This window comes from Triticum dicoccoides, chromosome 6B, assembly GCF_002162155.2.
Source record: "Triticum dicoccoides isolate Atlit2015 ecotype Zavitan chromosome 6B, WEW_v2.0, whole genome shotgun sequence".
Taxonomy (NCBI): domain Eukaryota; kingdom Viridiplantae; phylum Streptophyta; class Magnoliopsida; order Poales; family Poaceae; genus Triticum; species Triticum dicoccoides.
In genome coordinates this window covers 238,012,750-238,019,294 of record NC_041391.1, presented here as the reverse complement: position 1 = coordinate 238,019,294, position 6,545 = coordinate 238,012,750, and the positions used below count along the sequence as shown (strand labels likewise).

At 47.9% G+C, this 6,545-nt stretch overlaps 1 pseudogene; it reads left to right on the top strand.

Annotated features, from left to right (window-relative positions):
- Positions 1-6,545, top strand: part of LOC119321070 — a 59,767-nt pseudogene that overhangs the window by 435 nt on the left and 52,787 nt on the right.

The following is a 6,545-nucleotide window of genomic DNA, read 5'->3' as shown; positions in this document are numbered from 1 at the left end:
GTTGGAACGGGTGCGCCGACGAAGAAGAAGGCGATTGTGGCCAAACCTCGTGGAGGCGCCCCGAAGCGGCCGCAGCACAAGCCCGCTGCGGCTTCATCCCGACCGAATAAGACCAAGGCGGTCGCGTCTACTTCGGCTGCTCACTTGCCGCCGCCGCCCGCAACAAGTGCGCATGGTGATGGCATGACTACTCCCCCACCACCACAAGTCACGCTCATTGGCCGCCTAGGAGGACCTGTCCACGCCCACGGCCACCGCCTCCGTCTCCAACGTGCTCGATGAAATGTCGCAAAGGTAAAAAAAATCTTTTTTGATTGTTCTTTTCTCATGTTCCATACGAATAAAATGTGAGATCACCCAAAACTTGAAAACTTCAATCACACAAAACTCAATAAAACCTTCGTGAGATCTGTTAGTATAAAAAAGCAAACCACTACTATAAATATTGTTGCAAACCCATTCATATTTTGTTTTTGCATTATATCTACTGTATTCCAACTTTTTTATGGGAAAAACTTCTTCAACAAAAAACCATAGAATCATCAAAACAAGCACACAACGCAAAGAAAACAAAATCTGTCAAAAACATAACAGTCTGTAGCAGTCTGACTACTTCGAATACTTCTGTAACTTCAAAATTCTGAAAAATTAGGATGACGTGAATAATTTGTTTATTAATCTTTTACAAAAAGAATCAACTCAAAATCACTCTTCTGGTAAAAATGAAAAATATTTCCGTGAGCGCAAAAGTTTCTGTTTTTCAGCAAGATCAAAGCAACTCTCACCCAAATCATCCCAAAGGCCTTGCTTGGCACAAACACTAATTTAAACCAGAAAAACACATCTAATCCGAGGCATAGTTGGGTATTTTATTGAAAACAGCAAGAAAACCAAAAAACAAAAATATATGAGTTGGGTTGCCTCCCAACAAGCGATATCGTTTTATGCCTCTAGCTAGGCGTAACGTGAAGGATCTACGTTTTGTCATCTGTGATCTTTGCCACTTTAGTAAGGGTCTTTTCAAATCCTGGAGGCTCTTTGCGCTTTCCTAAATTTTCCGGGAAAGAAACCATCTTGAGATCTAAAAAATTCAATCGTTTATTGCAAAGAGTAATCAAAGTGTTCGTCCGGTTGATGCTACTGTTGAGGTGTTCAAGAGGTTCATTATATTTTGCAACTCAACCATATGCTTATGCAAATCACAAGTTTGTCTAAAATTTGAGCTGCCTCTGGGGTGAAAGAAAACCCTTTCTTTTGTGGTGGAACCCCCAAAATTCCTTCTAAGATTTCATAGGCAACATTGACATCAAGCTCAATAAAATTCTCTTTCGCGGTAAAATCCAAAAGTTGTCTATGATGCAAAGCCAATCATACGTAAAAATTTCTAAGCAAAATTTTTGCATCTCCCTTTAGATTGCAAACACGGTAAGACTCTATAAGCCTATACCAAGCATCTTTCAAATTATCTCTTTGTCTTTGTTTGAAGTATAGAACTTCAAAATCTGGTAACAAAGGAGGAGCGTTCAAACCAGCCATTGTGACGAAAAAACAAGAACACGAATAGATCTGATGAGAAAAACGGCGAACGAAAAAGAGGGCGAATAAAACGGCAATTTTTTGTGAAGTGGGGGATAGGAAAATGAGAGGCAAATGGCAAATAATGTAAATTGCGAGGAGATGAGATTTGTGATTAGGAACCTGGTTGATGTTGATGATCCTCCCCGGCAACGGCGCCAGAAATTTCTTTTGATGCCTGCTTGAAGTACGTCAGTATTTCCCCAAAGAGGAAGGGATGATGCAGCACAACGGCGGTAGGTATTTCCCTCAGTAATGAGAACAAGGTTATCGAACCAGTAGAAGAACCACGTAATACAACGTAAACAGCCACTGCACACAAATAAAAAATATTCGCAACCCCACGTGTTAAAGGGGTTGTCAATCCCTTTCGGGTAACGGTGCCAGAAATTGGCGCGGAGACGTGATAAAGTTGTAATAGATAGGATAAATGGAGTGCAAATAAAATAAAGTGCAGCAAAGTATTTTTGTATTTTGGTTTAATAGATCTAAAAATAAAAGTAAAGGAAAATAGATCCCAAAGGCAAATATGATAAGAAGAGACCCGAGGGCCGTAGGTTTCACTAGTGGCTTCTCTCGAGAAAAATAGCAACCGGTGGGAAAACAAGTACTGTTGGGCAATTGATAGAACCACAAATAATCATGCCGATATTCAGGCAATGATCATTATATAGGCATCGCGTCCAAGATTAGTAGACCGACTCTTGCCTGCATCTCTACTATTACTCCACATCGACCGCTATCCAGCATGCATCTAGTGTATTAAGTTCATGGAAAAACGGAGTAATGCAATAAGAACGATGACATGATGTAGACAAGATCTATTTATGTACAAATAGACCCCATCTTGTTATCCTTAATAGCAACAATACATATGTGTCATTCCCTTCTGTCACTGGGATCAAGCACCGTAAGATCGAACCCATCACAAAGCACCTCTTCCCATTGCAAGATAAATAGATCAAGTTGGCTAAACAAAACTGTTGGGGATATAACTATTAGTATGACCCGCCCAGGAGGGGCCGGGTCATACTTGCAAATATTCTTAAAGCCCAAGACCCAGGTTATGGATGGCGGTTTAGTTAAAGGCCCATGGCCCAGAGGCGATTTAAGGCCCGTAGTGATAAACCGCCATGTATGCGTGACTTGTATTGTAAGGCAAGAATAGTTAAGAGACCGAGTCGGACACTGTTTATGAGTCGGCCGGGACTCTGTAGAGCCGCTGGGCGTCGGCCTCTGTATATAAAGGGACGACCCGACGACGGTTCAGGGCAAGTAACATCAACTCAAGAGCTAGGTCAGCGATTCGCTCCCTGGTTATCGAGACATAAGCAATCCCACTCAAAACTGGATCGTAGGCTTTTACCTTCACCGTAAGGGGCCGAACCAGTATAAACCTCGTGTCCTTTGTCCCGATTAACCTCTTCAAGCTTCCTAGTTGCGATGGCTCCACGACTAAGTCCTTTCACTAGGACATCTGTCGTGAAAATTCCACGACAGTTGGCGCCCACCGTGGGGCCAGTGCACGATGGATTCGAGTTCTTGAAGGGCAGCTTTGAAGGGCTCAAGGGATACGCTGTGGGCCGGATGACCAAGAGTCATTGCGGCAAGCTCTACATTGACGACGCAGGCTGGGCCCCGAGGCCGGCTCAATTGAGTACAGGTACCGGGTCGCCTTCGGCGCAATTCACGTCTTCATCGGCAAGATTGGCAAGCCGGGACCTGAGCCGGACATCTGCACCGACCTCGTCGAAACGTCTCAGCGTGCGAAACCCGCCTGGGCTCCACCTGCTGTGAAGCATGCCTTCGTGGGATGCATTCATGAAGGGCTCTTTGAAGGATCTGGATCTGGCGATGAGACGGCCATCTACTCTGATGGCGGGTCATCCACAGGTGAGACAGATTCCTTGTATCAACTGCAAGATGGCGGGCTCGGGGGCTGTTCCGATGGCAACAGTATTCCGGATTGCTTCGAGCCGCCGAGCAGGGTTCGGATCTTCATGTCCGGCACACAACCTATCCAAGACTCCACAACTGCGGCAGCAATGACCTCCGGGTCAGCAGCAACCGGGGCAAGAGGCCCTGTGCGCTCACCGGCTCAGGTGTTGATGGATCTCACAGATAAGCTGACCACTTTGTTAACCGTCGTGGTTAACCTGGCGGATCAAGCTCGTCATGATGCGGAGGTGGCACAGTTAAAAGTGGATATGGTGCAGGCTAAGGAAGACCTAGCAGCGGAAGATGTCAGGATAACCGCAGAGCGGGCAGCTCTGGATGTTCAGGCTCAGCAGATTCAGGCACAGACTTTCTAGCTCACGCAAGATCAGAACGCGTCTAATGAGGTCATGAGGAGAAGGCATCAGAAGACTCAGTCTCGACTCCCCCCGGTTTATGATCCTTGAAACGTCTTTCACACACCGGGGGCAGGGCCCAGTAACCCGTCGTGGCTCTCCCCACGTACGGGGGCGGACCGTGTTGCAACACCCGGGGACGGCGCGCCAGTTCAACCGCAGGTGATGGGACCTCCCCGCGTAAACACGGCTCCACCTCAGTATGTACCAACACCTCCGGGCCACTATTCTAACCCGTTGGAGAACATGATAGCGGCACGGTTGGCGGCTCTCCCAATTGATGGTGACTCTCCGGCGGCGGTTGAAACCCGCCGAGTGAGAGAACTTCTTCAGACGGCCTTAGCACAGCAGGAGGCGCACTCATATAGCCGTGACAGGATCCATTCGACCCCTCGTCCAAGTCGAAGCCCGAGTTATAGCAGGCACATGGATTCAGCGACCGTTTCAAGCAACGTCCGGCACCGTAACCAGCCAGGTGGGCATGACCCGGCGCACCGTGAGGCCTTCAACTTGGTAGATCAAGACAGAATACGTCAAGAGGCTGAGCGGGCGACTCAGCAGGCGGCTGAGCAGGCGGCTCAGTTGACGGCTTACCAGCCGTATCCGGCTTATCCGACGACTTCTATCGAGTCAGGTGTGGCCACCAGGACCGGAGGAGTCCCCTGTCTAGTGCCGGCTCTACGTAACGAGCGTTTGCCCAAAGATTTTTAAGGGACCTAGGAAGGTGCCGAATTACACGGCCGACTTACAGCCCGGGGCATGGATCAAAAGTTACAAGATGGCTATGGAGTTATTGGAGGTCAGTGATGCTGCGATGGCCAAGTACTTTACCATGATGTTGGATGGGACCGCCCGCACTTGGTTGAAAGGCCTGCCGCCTAACTCAATCAGTTCATGGGCGGAGCTAAAGGCCCGGTTCATCCAGAATTTTAAAGATACGTGCAAGCAGCCCATGTCAATTGTGGATTTGACAAATTGCAAGCAAGAGGAGGGCGAGTCTACAACCCATTGGGTGCGCCGGGTTAAAGCCATAATACATTCATCTGATAAGATGGACGCCGGCTCTGCAGTCTTAATGTTGGAGAAAAATTGTCGTTTTTTGCCTCTGAAACAAAAGCTGGGGCGGCTCAAACGCGATTGTAATGATATGGGCACGCTGATGACGGCTCTGGTCAAGTACGCCGACTCTGATAGTACCAAGGATCCCGAGTCTGATGATGACAAGGCAGGGAAGGGAAAGAAGAATGGCAACGACAAGGGCCCTTAGCACAACTCGGCAAATCAAGGAGGTAATAAACGTAAGGTTAACGATGGTTTGGATTTTGTGGCTAACACTAGTGCGCAGGGTAACAACCAGCGGCGCAAAGGGAGGCCACCTCCCCGGTCTGGCGGGTCAGGCCCCACACTTGAGCAATTGTTGAACGAGCCCTGTCCGAGACACGGCACTCAGCAGAAGCCGGCTACCCATCTACGGAAGGACTGTACGATCATGAAGGCCTTCAAAAATTCCAACATGTTTGATGGTAACAATGGGCAGAGCGGCGGCTCAGGTGGCGGCGGATTTCATGGCCCGGGCAGTGGTTCAAATCCCCATTTTCAAAATTCTCAAGGCAAACAAGGTGGGTATAACCAATAATCTGGCCAGGGCGGTCAGCAACAGCAGCAAGGTGGATACCAGAGCAATCCAAAGCAGTTGAATAGTGGGCAATATCATGTGTTTACCACCAATTTATGTAAACGAGATTAGAAGCTTCATAAGAGGGATGTGAATGCTGTTGAGCCGGCAGTTCCTTGTTACTTGAGATGGTCTGAACAACCTATTCTATGGAGTAGGGAGGATCACCCTCCCTGGGTTGATAATCCGGGTCACTTAGCCCTGGTGGCGGCCCCTCAGGTGGGTGGATATAAATTCACCAAGGTACTCATGGATGGAGGCAGCAGCATCTATATGCTCTATTATGAGACCTTCCATCGCATGGGGCTAACTGATAAGAGCCTTAAGCAGTCCAACACTGTCTTCCATGGAGTCGTACCCGGTAAATCGGCGTATCTAGTCGGTAAGATTGAATTGGAGGTAGCTTTTGGGGATGAATATGACTCCAAAACCGAGAAATTGACGTTTGAAGTAGTCAAGATCAAGAGCCCATATCATGCTCTGCTCGGGCGGCCGGCTTATGCCAAATTCATGGCACGGCCGTGTTATGTGTATTTGCAGCTCAAGATGACGGGTCATAAGGGAACCATTACGGTGCATGGGAGTCGGAAAGTGGCCTTGGAATGTGAAGAAGGTGACGCGGCTTATGCTGAGTCGGTCTATGCGACAGAAGAGTTAAAATTCTACAAGAACAATGTTGACCCGGCGGATATGACATCTTTAAAGAAGCCAACCACAGAACATGAGCCGGTCATGAAGTTTAAGTTGGCCGATGATACTAAGCTTGTTGACTTTGTTCCAGGCGACTCATCCAAACAGTTCAGTATCAGTGCTAATTTGGATCCCAAATAGGAAAGCACGCTCATCGAGTTCATTCATGAGAACCGGGACATTTTTGCATGGAAACCTTCTGACATGCCAGGTGTACCAAGAGAACTCACTGAGCACACTCTTAATATTGATCC